We start from the raw sequence: 19,085 nt of genomic DNA on the forward strand, positions 1-19,085 counted from the left end.
CCCGTAGGTGCAACCACAACGGAGGGGTATCTGTTGAGAGGCCAGACAAACGTGTGGTCCCTGAAGAGGGGCAGCAGCCTTTTCAGTAGTTGCAGGGGCACCAGTCTGGATGATTGACTCATCTGGCCTTGTAACACTAACCAAAAAGGTATTTCTGTTATGGTACTGCGAACGGCTGAAAGCAAGGGGAAACTACAGCCGTAATTTTTCCCGAGGGCATGCAGCTTTTCTGTATGGTTAAATGATGATGGCGTCCTCTTGTGTAAAATATTCCGGAGGTAAAATAGTCCCCCATTTGGATATCCGGGCCGGGACTACTCAAGAGGACGTCGTTATCAGGAGAAAGAAAACTGCCGTTCTACGGATCGGAGCGTGGAATGTCAAATCCCTTAATCGGGCAGGTAGGCTAGAAAATTTAAAAAGGGAAATGGATAGGTAAGAATTAGATATAGTGGGAATTAGTGAAGTTCGGTGGCAGGAGGAACAAGACTTTTGGTCAGGTGAATACAGGATTATAAATACAAAATCAGATAGGGGTAATGCAGGAGTAGGTTTAATAATAAATAAAAAATAGGACTGCGGGTGACCTACTACAAACAGCATAGTGAACGCATTATTGTGGCCAAGACAGACACGAAACCCACGCCTACTACAGTAGTACAAGTTTATATGCCAACTAAATCTGCAGATGACGAAGAAATTGATGAAATGTATGATGAGGTAAAAAAAATTATTCAGGTAGTGAAAGGTGGCGAAAATTTAGTGGTCATGGGTGACTGGAATTCGATAATAGGAAAAGGGAGAGAAGGAAACATAGCAGGTGAATATGGATTGGGGCTAAGAAATGAAAGAGGAAGCCGCCTTGTAGAATTTTGCACAGAGCATAACTTAATCATAGCTAACACTTGGTTCAAGAATCATGAAAGAAGGTTGTACTCATGGAAGAACCCTGGAGATGCTAAAAGGTATCAGATAGATTATATAATGGTAAGACAGGGTTTTAGCAACCAGGTTTTAAATTGTAAGGCATTTCCAGGGGCAGATGTGGACTCTGACCACAATCTATTGGTTATGAACTGTAGATTAAAACTAAAGAAACTGCAAAAAGGTGGGAATTTAAGGAGATGGGACCTGGATAAACTGAATGAACCAGAGGTTGTACAGAGTTACAGGGAGAACATAAGGGAACAATTGACAGGAATGGGGGAAAGAAATACAGTAGAAGAAGAATGGGTAGCTTTGAGGGATGAAATAGTGAAGGCAGCAGAGAATCAAATAGGTAAAAAGACGAGGGGTAGTAGAAATCCTTGGGTAAGAGAAGAGATAATGAATTTAATTGATGAAAGGAGAAAATACAAAAATGCAGTAAATGAAGGAGACAAAAAGGAATACAAACGTCTCAAAAATGAGATCGACAGGAAGTGCAAAATCGCTAAACAGGGATGGCTAGAGGACAAATGTAAGGATGTAGAGGCTTATCTCACTAGGGGTAAGATACATACTGCCTACAGGAAAATTAGAGAGACCTTTGGAGAAAAGAGAACCACTTGTATGAATATCAAGAGCTAAGATGGAAACCCAGTTCTAAGCAAAGAAGGGAAAGCAGAAAAATGGTTCAATGGCTCTGACCACTATGGGACTTAACATCGGAGGTCATCAGCCCCTTGAACTTAGAACTACTTAAACCTAACTAACCTAAGGACACGACACACATCCATGTCCAAGGCAGGATCCGAACCGAACCTGTGACCGTAGCGGTCGCGCGGATCCAGACTAAAGCACCTAGAACCGCTCGGCCACGCCGGCCGGCGGAAAGCAGAAAGGTGGAAGGAGTATATAGAGGGTCTGCACAAGGGCGATGTACTTGAGGACAATATTATGGAAATGGAAGAGGATGTAGATGAAGATGAAATGGGAGATATGATACTGCGTGAAGAGTTTGACAGAGCACTGAAAGACCTAACTCGAAATAAGGCTCTGGGAGTAGACAACATTCCATTAGAACTACTGACAGCCTTGGGAGAGTCAGTACTGACAAAACTATACCATCTGGTGAGCAAAATGTATGAGACAGGCGAAATTCCTTCAGACTTGAAGAAGAATATAATAATTCCAATCCCAAAGAAAGCAGGTGTTGACAGATGTGAAAATTACCGAACTATCAGTTTAATAAGTCACAGCTGCTAAATACTAACGCGAATTCTTTGCAGACGAATGGAAAAACTGGTAGAAGCCGACTTCGGGGAAGATCAGTTTGGATTCCGTAGAAATATTGGAACACGTGAGGCAATACTGACCCTACGACTTATCTTAGAAAATAGATTAAGGAAAGGCAAACCTACGTTTCTAGCATTTGTAGACTTAGAGAAAGCTTTTGACCGTGTTGACTGGAATACTCTCTTTCAAATTCTGATGGTGGCAGGGGTAAAATACAGGGAGCGAAAGGCTATTTACAATTTGTACAGAAACCAGATGGCAGTTATAAGAGTCGAGGGACATGAAAGGGAAGCAGCGGTTGGGAAGGGAGTGAGACAGGGTTGTGACCTCTCCCCGATGCTATTTAATCTGTGTATTGAGCAAGCAGTAAAGGAAACAAAAGAAAAATTCGGAGTAGGTATTAAAATCTATGGAGAAGAAATAAAAACTTTGAGGTTTGCCGATGACATTGTAACTCTGTCAGAGACAGCAAAGGACTTCGAAGAGTAGTTGAACGGAATGGACAGTGTCTTGAAAGGAGGATATAAGATGAACATCAACAAAAGCAAAACGATGATAATGTAGTCGAATTAAGTCGGGTGATGCTGAGGGAATTAGATTAGGAAATGAGACACTTAAAGTAGTAAAGGAGTTTTGCTATTTGGGGAGCAAAAAACGGATGATGGTCGAAGTAGAGAGGATCTAAAATGTAGACTGGCAATGACAAGGAAATTGCTTCCGAAGAAGAAAAAATTGTTAACATCGAGTATAGATTTAAATGTCAGGAAGTCGTTTCTGAAAGTACTTGTATGGAGTGTAGCCGTGTATGGAAGTGAAACATGGACGATAAATAGTTTGGACAAGAAGAGAATAGAAGATTTCGAAATGTAGAAGAATGCTGAAGATTAGATGGGTAGATCACATAACTAATGAAGAGGTATTGAATAGAATTGGAGAGAAGATAAATTTGTGGCACAACCTGACTAGAAGAAGGAATCAGTTGGTAGGCCTATTCTGAAGCATCGAGGCATCACCAATTTAGTATTGGAGGGCAGCGTGGAGGGTAAAAATCGTAGAGGGAGACCAAGAGATGAATACACTAAACAGATTCAGAAGGATGTAGGTTGCAGTAGGTACTGGGAGATGAAGAAGCTTGCACAGGATAGAGTAGCATGGAGAGCTGCATCAAACCAGTCTCAGGGCTGAAGACCAAAACAAACAACAACAGTATTTCGTGACCGCAGTGTGCCTCAGACAATGCAGTTCAACTGTACAGTTCTAATGTTGAGACTGATGTCTAGTGTTCTCTGCAACGAACCTTGTGCTCTGTACTTGCTAGATCAAGGTATTCGAAGTATTTACTGGCTGTACAGAGATCTCCAGGACATGAATTATAGATATTTTTTTGTATTTTGCATTTGCCTCAGTAACTGCTCGCTAACACTCGCTTTATTCTACCTCTTGGCATCTGTTTGTACTCTATTTTGATCAGTGGCATTAGCCACTAGAGGTGCCGTACAGACGGTAATTGCAGAAATAGTGAGTTATTTGTACGCACAAAGACAATTGCCCTAGTTGCAACTATCCGTAAACTGAATATGATAGGCATTTGTTGAGGGGCGGGGGGAGGAACAATTCATTCTAGTACGCTACATATCCGAAGCCGCGGCCCAGAATTCAGATTCAGGTTCAGAAGCAGATGGAATGAAATTAAAGTGAAACTTTTTTCCTAATTTTTACGTAGCCTATTTCCAGAAAATCATTTAAAGCTTCCTCCTTTTTTTCCATCGCTTGAAATACATTTTAAATCTTGTTCCATTTTAATATAAGAAATTAATCTCATATTAAAGCTCATAGGTTTTATTTTTATGTTAATTCTGAGTACAATCTCGAGCGCTAGATCAGCTTGTCCATCGCGTAGAATAAATAACTACCATGGTTGCTTCAGTGGCCTTCTTTTATAATATACACTTAAGTACTACAATTACAAGCGAACTATTAGCTATAAAGAGAAATGAAAACCTTCCATCATAGACGTCTGCTATATCTGCCTAGATGAATCTTTTTATCGAGTGTCACATATCAAAGAACATCGAAACATAGTTTCCTAAGTACCAAACAACACTATTTGTCATCTCTTGGTTGCAGAAGCGCTCACTACAAAAAATTCACCTCCGCACCAGTAATTCCTATGCGTAATCTGTTTATACTTTTCTAGATAGACTATGGTTCTCGATGCGTGTGAAGTTGAGCTTCTTCTTGTTTCTTCTCGTCATCATGCTTATTTTCTTACGTCTATTCTTAGAGAGCTTGTGAATCTAAGTAAATTATTCTTACACTCTGTACGTCGACTGTATTTTTTGTACTGCAATGGATGACATTGATCATTGTAAGCGCTTATTGAATGAGGGATTCATATTTTTAGCATTGTAAATGTTATCCCATAATGAGCACTTATAGTATTCAGATGATTAGCACAGGAAAGACCAGAAAGTTGCTTTGATGCACTAGTCAGATAAAATAAAAGGTGAACAATTTTGTGCACATGTTTTCTCTTTCATTCTCACGGTATTGCTTCTGCCCAGTAACTACGTCAGTGTATCGGAGGTTCTTAATCAGATGAAGTTCTGTTGGAAACCATCTGAAATTAGGCTTAATTTTGGACTCATGGTTGCCCTCGTGGAAATCACGAACTTCTCTTTGCGTTAGTTTTGGGGTGAAAGTGTTTAGTCTGTAGCTTTCAGTTAAGTCTCTAACTAGTTTATTGAGCTTATCTTCCTCTAATTCAAAGTTAGAGCTGTGACTAGCCACAGCTATACAATCCGTGTAAAGAACGACCTCCACTCATCATTAACATAGATGTTACATAAAATTACTCTTCTTGTTGATAATTAGAATAATAGAACGCTGACTGGGAAGTAATTGTTCGACTATCTGAAAAAAGTTAAAATCTATTTAATCAAGTTTCGGTAAATATCCTATGACATTCATCGTCAGCATTTAATTTTGAAATGCATGCGAGAGTAATGAGTTTGTTTTCGAATCCAAGGATAATTTGCTGTGACGCTCAAAATCTGATCAGCGCAGGACTGTGCGAGTTTGAGCCACACCTATGTATCAAGGTCCTTCCCTTCCATGAGAGGTGCGAGCCGGACTGATTGCAGTTTATGTAGCACAACACAGCAGATGTTTAGTGAGACTAGCTGCTACAGCATTTCAGTATAGCCAAGATGTTTCAGATGTTCGCTCATGCTTTTAAATACGCCTTCCTTGCCTTGTACGAGCTTTACTCATGTGAACTTGTAGCTTTTTACGGATAAATTGGTTGGATATCTGATTTGAAACGGCACCAGTTATGTCACCAAGTCTACAGTTTTCGATGGTCATGAAACAGATCACCTTCTTAGTTCCAGTGTACATAGTTCATTGTCGGATCCTACACCTACGCCACTCTGTGGACTACAATAAAGGTCTCAGTGGACTATAAACCACAGAAACCCACACAGCAGTTTCCTTGTTCATCAAAATCTAATTGAAGGAGTCATTAGAACTTATTATTGAAAGGTTAGACTTTGCAGTGATGGCCATGTACAAGTACATACTAGCATCAACATACTTCCTGTACAAGGGGCAGTATATCTAATAATCTGAGGGAACAGTCAAGGCTGCTTTCCTTATGGAACGTTTTGTGGAAGCAGAGTTGCAATCATCCTCAGACAAACCTACTTATGGCTGCCGTTACTTGTACGTCACATTCTTTACATGACCACAAGCCTCGGAACATCCTAACTCTTGCTGGACGTTACGGTGAGGTGCAGGTGAGATAGGTCACTCGGATATCGAGTATATCGCAAGGGTACACATACTGACAAGAACTGTCAACATTCGTCTGAGGAGAATGGCGTCCTGAGGGGCCTGTCAGACGACGAGACTGTTCCCTCTGAATTACTTCATCTGTGATATGTCTTCCACAGGCATATATATTCCTATCATCAGGCAGAAAGAGTGTTTCGGCATAAAGCTACCACGCAAAACTGAGAAGAAGGACAGGAAAATTGAAAGGCATATCTTCAGTACGCATCGGCGATTTCAGCGGAAATCAGCAGAGGGTATATGAAGAAGTACAGAATGAAGTGCGTAGAATACTTACAGGACGACAAAAGCAATCTCCGTGAAAGCCCAAAAGATGTCTTAGCCTCACGTTAAGTTCCGAATTTGTAGCACTCCGCCTCAGTACGCTATTGAGTGCTCCGTCGATTACAGAGCAACAAAAATCCTGCAACAAACACCTTCAGTCTAGGGCAATGTTATCGGGTTGGCAGAAAACTGCACGAATACAAAAGCTACAGGCTCGGCATGTTCTCATATGCTGCCTCAAAATCAGCGAAAGAGCGAAAGCAAGCATGATCTCAGAAACATCAGCTCTTAGTCTTCCAGGTTGCCAGCCGCCGTCCGTGAAAATGCTCTTCGCCCAAATAAAACTGGGCAGTTCAGACTCTGAGGTCACTGTTGGTACATCTCCATTGATAAAAGTCCAAACACAACCTCTTTCAAGTGCGACAATGCGCGATTAAGTATCTCTGGACTCAACGCTGAGTTTTACTGTCGCTTGTTTTCGTGTGCGTGCAAGCGCCTCAGCCGTGGAAGTGGGCCTACAAGGTGTGGTCAAAGGAAGTATTTGAAAGGTAGCTAGGTAGTGTACTGAATTTTACGTTCTTATGTCGGCAGAATATTCTACAGTAATTCACAAACAGGGAATATCATCCAAGGTTGAAACATTCACGAAAGTAGAAGGTTTATTCGAAACTCGTAGCACGATTTTGCTCCAGTAATTCAATAACAGCTTTCGAGAAAGGATATAACATGCTAAAAGCCACATCTCAATCCATTGTGCTTAATGAACTGCACCCAAGCTATTATCAAATTATACTAATGATAAATAAATGTCGTGTGACTAGGACCTCCCGTCGGATAGAGTGTTCGCCGGGTGCAAGTCTTTCGATTTCACGTCACTTCGGCAACTTGCACGTCGATGGGGATGAAATGATGATGATTAGGACAACACAACACCCAGTCCCTGAGTGGAGAAAACCTCCGACCCAGCCGGGAATCGAACTCTGGTCCGTAGGATTGACATTCTGTCGCGCTGACCACTCTGCTACCGGGGATATTAATGATGAAACAATCCATCTTCGACAAGGAGAGGAATAGTTGTCAACGAAGTGAGCAAGCTTGTGGGAGCCTCACAATCTACACCTGTGAATGGCCAGTGTACACAAAACCGACTGCAGGTCCCTTGCAAGGCAGAATCACATGGTAATTATCGCATATGAGCAGCTTTCTGGGGGATTTAGTACCTGGCGATAATGCCGTTGTCGAAATGTTGCGGCAAAAGAGACACGAGAAACATGTGGCACACACGAGAGGATTTCATCAGGTTTACTTTATGCTTTGTGTGCGTCGCTCTATTACTGATTTGAGAAGTGCTGCTAAAAGGTGCAGTCCATACACCCGACCACTCGACCCGACCCAGCTGCCACAATGTGTTGCAACTGTGACATCGTAGTTCCTCCTACACACTTGATGTGCAGGTCCGCCAGCCTCTCTGGACCACAACTCCAGCCTTTGAAAGAGCAGGACTTTCCGAAAACAAGCGGCCCCCTGGAGGGCATCAGTGTCAGAACATTATCCTTTACTCACACTAGATTTTTTAAATACACTCATAGACAAAAAAAGATGCACCACGAAGGAATTATCCGAACGGGACGGAAATCGACAGTTGTGATATACATGTATAGGCAAACAAATCATTACAGTTTCAGAAAAATTGGATTATTTGTTCAACAGAAAGACCTTCACAAACTGAGCAAGTCAGCAACTTGTTGGTCTACCTCTGGCCAATACGCAACCAATTATTCTGCTTGGCATTAATTGACACAGTTGTTGGATGTCCTCCTGGGCGATACCGTGCCAAATTTTGTGCAATGGACGAGTTAGATCGTCAAAATTCCAAGCAGTTTGGAGATCCCCGTCAATAATACACTCCTGGAAATTGAAATAAGAACACCGTGAATTCATTGTCCCAGGAAGGGGAAACTTTATTGACACATTCCTGGGGTCAGATACATCACATGATCACACTGACAGAACCACAGGCACATAGACACAGGCAACAGAGCATGCACAATGTCAGCACTAGTACAGTGTATATCCACCTTTCGCAGCAATGCAGGCTGCTATTCTCCCATGGAGACGATCGTAGAGATGCTGGATGTAGTCCTGTGGAACGGCTTGCCATGCCATTTCCACCTGGCGCCTCAGTTGGACCAGCGTTCGTGCTGGACGAGCAGACCGCGTGAGACGACGCTTCATCCAGTCCCAAACATGCTCAATGGGGGACAGATCCGGAGATCTTGCTGGCCAGGGTAGTTGACTTACACCTTCTAGAGCACGTTGGGTGGCACGGGATACATGCGGACGTGCATTGTCCTGTTGGAACAGCAAGTTCCCTTGCCGGTCTAGGAATGGTAGAACGATGGGTTCGATGACGGTTTGGATGTACCGTGCACTATTCAGTGTCCCCTCGACGATCACCAGTGATGTACGGCCAGTGTAGGAGATCGCTCCCCACACCATGATGCCGGGTGTTGGCCCTGTGTGCCTCGGTCGTATGCAGTCCTGATTGTGGCGCTCACCTGCACGGCGCCAAACACGCATACGACCATCATTGGCACCAAGGCAGAAGCGACTCTCATCGCTGAAGACGACACGTCTCCATTCGTCCCTCCATTCACGCCTGTCGCGACACCACTGGAGGCGGGCTGCACGATGTTGGGGCGTGAGCGGAAGACGGCCTAACGGTGTGCGGGACCGTAGCCCAGCTTCATGGAGACGGTTGCGAATGGTCCTCGCCGATACCCCAGGAGCAACAGTGTCCCTAATTTGCTGGGAAGTGGCGGTGCGGTCCCCTACGGCACTGCGTAGGATCCTACGGTCTTGGCGTGCATCCGTGCGTCGCTGCGGTCCGGTCCCAGGTCGACGGGCACGTGCACCTTCCGCCGACCACTGGCGACAACATCGATGTACTGTGGAGACCTCACGTCTCACGTGTTGAGCAATTCGGCGGTACGTCCACCCGGCCTCCCGCATGCCCACTATACGCCCTCGCTCAAAGTCCGTCAACTGCACATACGGTTCACGTCCACGCTGTCGCGGCATGCTACCAGTGTTAAAGACTGCGATGGAGCTCCGTATGCCACGGCAAACTGGCTGACACTGACGGCGGCGGTGCACAAATGCTGCGCAGCTAGCGCCATTCGACGGCCAACACCGCGGTTCCTGGCGTGTCCGCTGTGCCGTGCGTGTGATCATTGCTTGTACAGCCCTCTCGCAGTGTCCGGAGCAAGTATGGTGGGTCTGACACACCGGTGTCAATGTGTTCTTTTTTCCATTTCCAGGAGTGTATTCCAAACGTTCTCAATTGGGGAGAGATCCGGCAATCTTGCAGGTCAAGGTGGGGTTTGACAAGCACAAAGACAAGCAGTAGAAACCCTCACCGTGTGCGGGCGGTCATTATTTTGCTAAAATGTAAGCACTGTCACGGATGACAACCAAAGGGAACAAGCTCTCAAAAGAAATGGCACTCCAGACAATCACTCTTGGTTGTCGGGCCGTATTACGGGCGACAATGTTATTGGTATCCCACCACTCTCCAGGACGTCTCCAGACATGGCTTCGCTGGTCATCGGGATTCAATTCGGTTCTCATCAGTGAAGATAGTTCTACTCCAGTCAATGAGTTTCAGGGCTGAAAATGTATTGGACACAGCGATAGAATGCAACCTGACTGTCGCCCGCTTTGTGACCTTACAGCGATGAGTGATAGTTGGGGATTCCATTTCTTTTCATAACAGGATCCCTTTGTCATCCGAGGCACTCTTACCACACAGCCATACGTTGAAGATATTCTACACCCCGTTTTGTTGTCCCTCATGGCAAGCCATCCTGGGCTGACACTTCCGCAAAATAATGCCCGCACGCACACGGTGAGAGTTTCTACCATTTGTCTTAGTGCTTGCCAAACCCCATTCTGGCCAGCAAGGTCTACGGATCTTCCCCAACTGAGGACGTTTGGAGCCTTATGGACAGGGCCTTCCAGCCAGCTCGGGTTGGTGACAATCTAACGCGCCAGTCTATTAGTATTTGGCGCGATATCCCTCAGGAGGAGATTCGAAAACTTTGTCAATCAGTGCAAAACCGAATAACTGTTTCCATAAGGGATAGAGATGGACCAACATGTTATTGACTTGTTCAGATTGCGAAGCTCTCTCATTTGAATAAATCATCAATTTTTTTATGAAACTGTAATCATTTGTTTATCTGTGTATGTACATCACATCTGGCGATTTTCGTCCCATCCGGATAATTCCTTCACGGTCAGTTGTTTTTTTCAGGTCTTTGAGTGTACACTCCTGGAAATGGAAAAAAGAACACATTGAAACCGGTGTGTCAGACCCACCATACTTGCTCCGGACACTGCGAGAGGGCTGTACAAGCAATGATCACACGCACGGCACAGCGGACACACCAGGAACCGCGGTGTTGGCCGTCGAATGGCGCTAGCTGCGCAGCATTTGTGCACCGCCGCCGTCAGTGTCAGCCAGTTTGCCGTGGCATACGGAGCTCCATCGCAGTCTTTAACACTGGTAGCATGCCGCGACAGCGTGGACGTGAACCGTATGTGCAGTTGACGGACTTCGAGCGAGGGCGTATAGTGGGCATGCGGGAGGCCGGGTGGACGTACCGCCGAATTGCTCAACACGTGGGGCGTGAGGTCTCCACAGTACATCGATGTTGTCGCCAGTGGTCGGCGGAAGGTGCACGTGCCCGTCGACCTGGGACCGGACCGCAGCGACGCACGGATGCACGCCAAGACCGTAGGATCCTACGCAGTGCCGTAGGGGACCGCACCGCCACTTCCCAGCAAATTAGGGACACTGTTGCTCCTGGGGTATCGGCGAGGACCATTCGCAACCGTCTCCATGAAGCTGGGCTACGGTCCCGCACACCGTTAGGCCGTCTTCCGCTCACGCCCCAACATCGTGCAGCCCGCCTCCAGTGGTGTCGCGACAGGCGTGAATGGAGGGACGAATGGAGACGTGTCGTCTTCAGCGATGAGAGTCGCTTCTGCCTTGGTGCCAATGATGGTCGTATGCGTGTTTGGCGCCGTGCAGGTGAGCGCCACAATCAGGACTGCATACGACCGAGGCACACAGGGCCAACACCCGGCATCATGGTGTGGGGAGCGATCTCCTACACTGGCCGTACACCACTGGTGATCGTCGAGGGGACACTGAATAGTGCACGGTACATCCAAACCGTCATCAAACCCCTCGTTCTACCATTCCTAGACCGGCAAGGGAACTTGCTGTTCCAACAGGACAATGCACGTCCGCATGTATCCCGTGCCACCCAACGTGCTCTAGAAGGTGTAAGTCAACTACCCTGGCCAGCAAGATCTCCGGATCTGTCCCCCATTGAGCATGTTTGGGACTGGATGAAGCGTCGTCTCACGCGATCTGCACGTCCAGCACGAACGCTGGTCCAACTGAGGCGCCAGGTGGAAATGGCATGGCAAGCCGTTCCACAGGACTACATCCAGCATCTCTACGATCGTCTCCATGGGAGAATAGCAGCCTGCATTGCTGCGAAAGGTGGATATACACTGTACTAGTGCCGACATTGTGCATGCTCTGTTGCCTGTGTCTATGTGCCTGTGGTTCTGTCAGTGTGATCATGTGATGTATCTGACCCCAGGAATGTGTCAATAAAGTTTCCCCTTCCTGGGACAATGAATTCACGGTGTTCTTATTTCAATTTCCAGGAGTGTATTTAGCCTGTCTGTCAATCAACACTGCATATGCATAGTGCCTAACTTTTGAGTGACAAGAAAATGAATCTATGGTTTTACTCTGTCTTCTTCTAAATTTAAACATGGCTACGAGGTGCTGATTCCTCCACAGGCGTCTACCACTACGCCGCTAGCCATTAAAACAGCAACGCTGGGAGGGATAACAAATACCGAAAGTTTACTTATTTGTATGTCATTGGAGGTTTATGACGGGCACGAAATTTGGTACGCAGAACAGCCACCTCTGGTAGTCACAATGGTTCTAGCCTGGCTGGGCATCGAGTCGAACGCAGCTACGATGAGAGGTGAAAGTTCGTCATTTCATGCTGCTTCAAGTCTACGGCTGATTTCATCAATCACAGTGACTGGGGAATGGTGGCAGGTCCATCTCTCGTCAACCAATAACCAGATGTGTTCAATGGGTGACAGATACGGAGAATGTGCTGGCCCGGACAACAGCTGAACACCCTGTCAAGGTACGACAGTCAAGTTAGGTGCTGGGCCCATATTACGATGATTCATCAAAGGACGACGTGGTGCAACTCATACCGCACAGCGCAGCACTACCGGCACACCTCTCTCTCTACTGTCGGACCAAGGCAAGCTGCGACAGTGGTCACCACTGCTACTAACAGCCCGTTTCCCAACTCAAGGTTAATGATGTGGCTGTACGATTCTGTACGGCCGAGCAAATAATATCTACGTCCTCTCGACCGCTAATCGTGCTGATCCATTAAGGTACTGCAGGGCATTGAGTATGGCCTTCCTGAACCCATCGATTCCATTTCAAAATGACATTCATGTGATTCCGGCCAAGGTGAGCACCAATGTCATCGAATAATAATCCTGCCATGAAACTTCCTGGCAGATTGAAACTGTGTACCGGACCGAGACTCGAACTCGGGACCTTTGCCTTTCGCGGGCAAGTTCTTCATTCTAGAATAATCCTGCCGCTGTGAAATTGGAAATATTGGAAACATAATACAATCTTGTCATAAGCAAGTCACATTCACATGTAATATCTGGCTGAGAAATCAGCTGAGTAATCTTTCTTTATACACACAACCCAAATGGCATTGCTCCAACCTACTTTATGCGGTTGCACATAAACGCTAATCATCTGCATATCAAATTACGTAGTACGTATCGTACAAGTATGACATTTATTGCAAACCATCTACGTTACTTTGCAATTTTGACATTCAGGAAAGTTTACAAAGACGTCATGTTAGATCCATTGACAATTATGCCAACCCAGCATCTCTTGAGAAACAACACTCTAAGACAAATAAAAGACGCACTACGAAGGAGTTATGCAAATTGGTCACAAATTGATATTCCTACAAGTATCGATGTAAAATGCAAAATTGTAAACTTTGGCAGCCGATGGATGAATGTGTGATGCTGCAGCGCAATTTTACCGTACTACTGGGATGGAAAGTAAGCAGGGATATGTCGATACCAGCGCATGAAGTCTTTGCGAATTTCGTTCTGTTTACTCTGTTGAACAGTAACTATGCCTCGCTGACAGGTGCGTGAACAATATACGCAAATATGGGATTGCAGGCTTTCTCGGCGTATTTCAACTATGAAATCTTCACGGTTTATCGGCCGAGTGGCATTGTCTCCTAGTCGCAACGTTTCAACGGATTGCGTATCCATCACATTCAGGCGAAGTGTCGGGATTCTGTTTGTCGCTCGCCTTTGTAGCCGCTGGGCCGCTACCATTAACCTCTGTTCACTAACAAGGTCGTATGCAGTAATGTCGGGCACATTCGGCATGGAATCTCATTGACTGGAGTAGAATTGTCTTCACTGATGAGTCCCGCTTCGAATTCAGCTCCGACGAGCAGCGAAGACGTTTCTTGAAAAACCCCGAACGCCAGTGGGATACCAACCTTACAGTCGCCCGCCATACGATCCGACAACCAGGACTGATGCTCTGAAGTGTCATTCCATTTCATAGCAGGACCCTCCTGGTTCTCATCCGCGGTACCCTTAGAGCCTCTGATAGCGGTCCAGCGGCATCAAAGGCGCGCGACAGACAGCATCCCGACACTTCGCCTGAAGATGATGGAACGCAATCCATTGAAACGTTTCTACTAGAAGATGAAGCCACTCGGCTGATAACCGTGAAGAGTTCATAGCCAATATACGCAGATGTCAGCATTTGAGAGACGACGTGTATTTAGGCTCAAAGAAGCCGGTTGGAACAGTTGATGAATCGCTCGACATTTGAATAAGACCGATGCCACTATTCGACGATGTTGGCACGAATGGGCAAACCATAAGCGAACACATCTGAAGAAGGAATCGGTGGACCTAGAGAGAAGACAGAACGTGAGGACCGAGCAATCGTCACAGAGGCACCCCGAGCCCTGCATTCATTATTATTATCGATAAGACGCACAGCTGGTGATTCAGTGACCACAGGGACCATCAAAGGCGGCTCACAGAAAGGGAGCTGAGATCACGACACATCTTGCGCTCACTATCATTAACCTCTGTGCACTAACAAGGTCGTCTGCAGTAATGTCGGGCACATTCGGCATGGAATCTCATTGACTGGAGTAGAATTGTCTTCACTGATGAGTCCCACTTCGAATTCAGCTCCGAGAATCAGTGAAGACGTTTCTTGATAAACCCGAACGCCAGTGGGATACCAACCTTACAGTTGCCCACCATACGACACGATAACCAGGACTGATGGTCTGAAGTGTCATTCCATTTCACAGCAGGACTCTTTTGGTTCTCATCTTCGGTACCCTTACAGCACAGCGGTACGTCGACGGTATCCTACGCCCCGTTTTGTTGTCCTTCGTTACTAGTCTTCCTGGGTTACATTTCATCAAAATAATCCCCACACGCACAAGGCGAGAGTTTCTACTGCTTGTCTTCGTGCTTGCCAAACTCTACCTTGACCAGCAAGGTGGCCCAATCTCTTCCCACCCCCCCCTCCCCCCTCCCACTCCCCCCACCCAGTTGAGACCGTTTGGAGCATTATACATTGTATCAAAGTTTCCACTGGTCAGCAATACGTTCTCATTGTACCACTTAGCGCTGCTTTCACCACGTACTGTTCTTCCAGTTGAGGCTGGCTCTGTGATTCCAGTACGGACTTGTAATGCAACAATTGCGAGTTTCCATATACCTCTTGTCTTTGTGCAGCAACAAGTTGCGGAACACTGCCCCAGAGTCCAAAGAAGGTAACTCCTAGCCCTCCCCGACGCTCATTACCCCACGCATGCAACTCTCCATCGCGAACTAACTTAAGTTTTTTTCTTTATGGAAATTCAGTGTTATTCTTCTCTCATCTACCGTCCCCTGCATACTTTCTCGATCATTTCGTTTAACTTGTGTCACTTTGATTTGATCGGTATGAGGTTTTCCCTGCTTCATCTTCTGTTTCAGATCTTTCGTGCTGGCGAGATCTCTGAAGTGAATGTAGTGCTGAACAATATGGACCATCATTCCAGTTTATACACCGTCACTGTAACCATTAAATGGACGACGATGTCTGTTCATTTACAGGGAGTAAGAAAATGGATCATACCCCTCACTTAGTTTGAAGTCTTCCCCTCAAATGGGGAAAGAACTCATCGACTCGTCGTATACATCTACATCTACATTTATACTCCGCAAGCCACACAACGGTGTGTGGCGGAGGGCACTTTACGTGCCACTGTCATTACCTCCCTTTCCTGTTCTAGTCGCGTATGGTTCGCAGGAAGAACGACTGCCAGAAAGCCTCCGTGCGCGCTCGAATCTCTCTGATTTTACATTCGTGATCTCCTCGGGAGGTATAAGTAGGGGGAATCAATATATTCGATACCTCATCCAGAAACGCACCCTCTCGAAACCAGGACAGCAAGCTACACCTACACCGCGATGCAGAGCGCCTCTCTTGCAGAGTCTACCACTTGAGTTTTCTAAACATCTCCGTAACGCTATCACGCTTACCAAATAACCCTGTGACGAAACGCGCCGCTCTTCTTTGGATCTTCTCTATCTCCTCTGTCAACCCGATCTGGTACGGATCCCACACTGATGAGCAATACTCAAGTATAGGTCGAACGAGTGTTTTGTAAGCTACCTCCTTTGTTGATGGACTAAATTTCTGAGAACTATCCCAATGAATCTCAGCCTGGCACACGCCTTACCAACAATTAATTTTATATGATCATTCCACTTCAAATCGTTCCGTACGCATACTCCCAGATATTTTACAGAAGTAACTGCTACCAGTGTTTGTTCCGCTATCATATAATCATACAATAAAGGATCCCTCTTTCTATGTATTCGCAATACATTACATTTGTGTATGTTAAGCGTCAGTTGCCACTCCGTGCACCAAGTGCCTATCCACTGCAGATCTTCCTGCATTTCGCTGCAATTTTCTAATGCTGCAACTTCTCTGTATACTGCAGCATCATCCGCGAAAAGCCGCATGGAACCTCCGACACTATCTACTAGGTAATTTATATATATTGTGAAAAGCAGTGGTCCCATAACACTCCCCTGTGGAACGCCAGAGGTTACTTTAACGTCTGTAGACGTCTCTCCATTGAGAACAACACGCTGTGTCCTATCGACCCTGCATTTTGGGGGGCGGTTGCGCAGGTGGCGGACGGTGTCGCAGTGGCCGGAGCAGCAGCTGCTGGGCATGGTGTCGTGCGCGCTGGCGCTGCTCGGTTCGCGGCTCTTGGGCGCTCCTGAGCTGGCGCCACTGACACAGGCGCCGTCGACGCAGCAGGTGCCGCCACTCACCATCCTGCTGGCGCTGCTGCCCATACTGGCGCCAGCCGTCCTGCTCTACGTGCACACCGCTCGCCGGCTGCTGCGCACCTGCGCTCTCACCAGGCACCGAATCGACGAAATACGGAGCGACATGCACCTGATCCACAAGGTATACACACTCCTCTTTTCACCTCTCTCTCTCTCTCTCTCTCTCTCTCTCTCTCTCTCTCTCCGTCTCTCTCTCGTAGTTCAAGGAGAGTGTACGGTGTCCGACCTTTTGTTTTGTTTTGGTGCTGTTTATTGGCTTCCGTATCGTGCCCATTCAGCCATCTTAGTAATGGAAAGATGATACGATAGCGCATTGGAGTCGATTTTCTTGTCAGTTACGACGATACGAAAGCAGGTACAACACAACACCCAGTCCCTTGTGGAGAAAATCTCCGACCCTGGCCCCTTTAGCAGCATACTGTACTGACCGCACAGCTACCAAAGCGTACCTGTACCTAATTTTAGATGCTGCTTAACCAGAAAATAGACTAAGAAAAGGCAAACCTACGTTTCTAGCATTTGTAGACTTAGAGAAAGCTTTTGACAATTCTGAAGGTGGCAGGGGTAAAATACAGGGAGCGAAAGGCTATTTACAATTTGTACAGAAACCAGATGGCAGTTATAAGAGTCGAGGGACATGAAAGGGAAGCAGTGGTTGGCAAAGGAGTGAGACAGGATTGTAGCCTCTCCCGATGTTATTCAATCTCTATATTGAGCAAGCAGTGAAGGAAACAAAAGAAAAATTCGGAGTAGGAATTAAAACCCATGGAGAAGAAATAAAAAGTTTGAGGTTCGCCGATGACATTGTAATTCTGTCAGAGAAAGCAAAGGACTTGGAAGAGTTGAATGGAATGGACAGTGTCTTGAAAGGAGGATATAAGATGAACATCAACAAAAGCAAAACGAGGATAATGGAATGTAGTCGAATTAAGTCGGGTGATGCTGAGGGAATTAGATTAGGATATGAGACACTTGAAGTAATAAAGGAGTTTTGCTATTTGGGGAGCAAAATAACTGATAATGGTTGAAGTAGAGATGATATAAAATGTAGACTGGCAATGGCAAGGAAAGCGTTTCTGAAGAAGAGAAAGAAGAAGAGTATAGATTTAAGTGTCAGGAAGTCGTTTCTGTAAGTGTTTGTATGGAGTGTAGCCATGTATGGAAGTGAAACATGGACGACACATAGTTTGCATAAGAACAGAATAGAAGCTTTAGAAATGTGGTGCTACAGAAGAATGCTGAAGATTATATGTGTAGATCACATAACTAATGGGGAGAAGAGCAGTCTGTGGCACAACTTGACTAGAAGATGTGATCGGTTGGTAGGACATGTTCTGAGGCATCAAGGGATCACCAATTTAGTACTGGAGGGCAGCGTGGAGGGTAAAAATCGTAGAGGGAGACCAAGAGATGAATACGCTAAGCAGATTCAGAAGGATATAGGTTGCAGTAGACACTGGGAGACGAAGAAGCTTGCACAGGATAGAGTAGCATGGAGAGCTGCATCAAACCAGTCTCAGGACTGAAGACAACAACAACTTCACCAGTAAGCACACATGTCGTGTAAATTATACCTCGCTCTAGCTTTGATACGTTGGTAACATTATTAGATAAATTCTACAGCTGTGACCATCCACATACATTTCAACCAACTGTCTTTGTAACAACGTCTAAGTTCCCCGGTTTCACACATTGTCTTATTGAGTACCTGTGATAACGTAGCCACTGTAGCCCCTCAACTTTAGGAATAGGTTGCAGATTCCAACATGATAAAGACATGACACCCTATGTAGAACATTGTACAAATGAATATGAGTTAAATAATGAGTCTGAAGGAGCAAATCACCACATTTCAGATAGTGATAAAAAACTAAGCAAGTGGCAGATAGTGATGATTCAGAGGACGTGGCTGCAATATCTAAAGAAAGCAACAAAGAGAGGGATGGCATTCTGTGGAAAAAGTCTGCACCACTCTGAAACACTGGCCATATCTTATCAAATCTGCTGTGAGGTCCATCACTGAAGTGGAAAAGGCCACAAAGAAGAAAGCTAGACTGTCTTCTCGGAGAAGTGGTATGTTCCCAGAAAAAGGACCAGAAAACGAAAACTACATGTTGTAGGTTAATATGTAAAGAATATTAATTTTCTGTTTGCAAAGAATGTATGAGTTATGATTCTGATTAAGACATGAAAGC

The sequence above is a fragment of the Schistocerca cancellata genome, chromosome 2, assembly GCF_023864275.1.
Source record: "Schistocerca cancellata isolate TAMUIC-IGC-003103 chromosome 2, iqSchCanc2.1, whole genome shotgun sequence".
In the NCBI taxonomy this organism is placed as follows: Eukaryota; Metazoa; Arthropoda; class Insecta; order Orthoptera; family Acrididae; genus Schistocerca; species Schistocerca cancellata.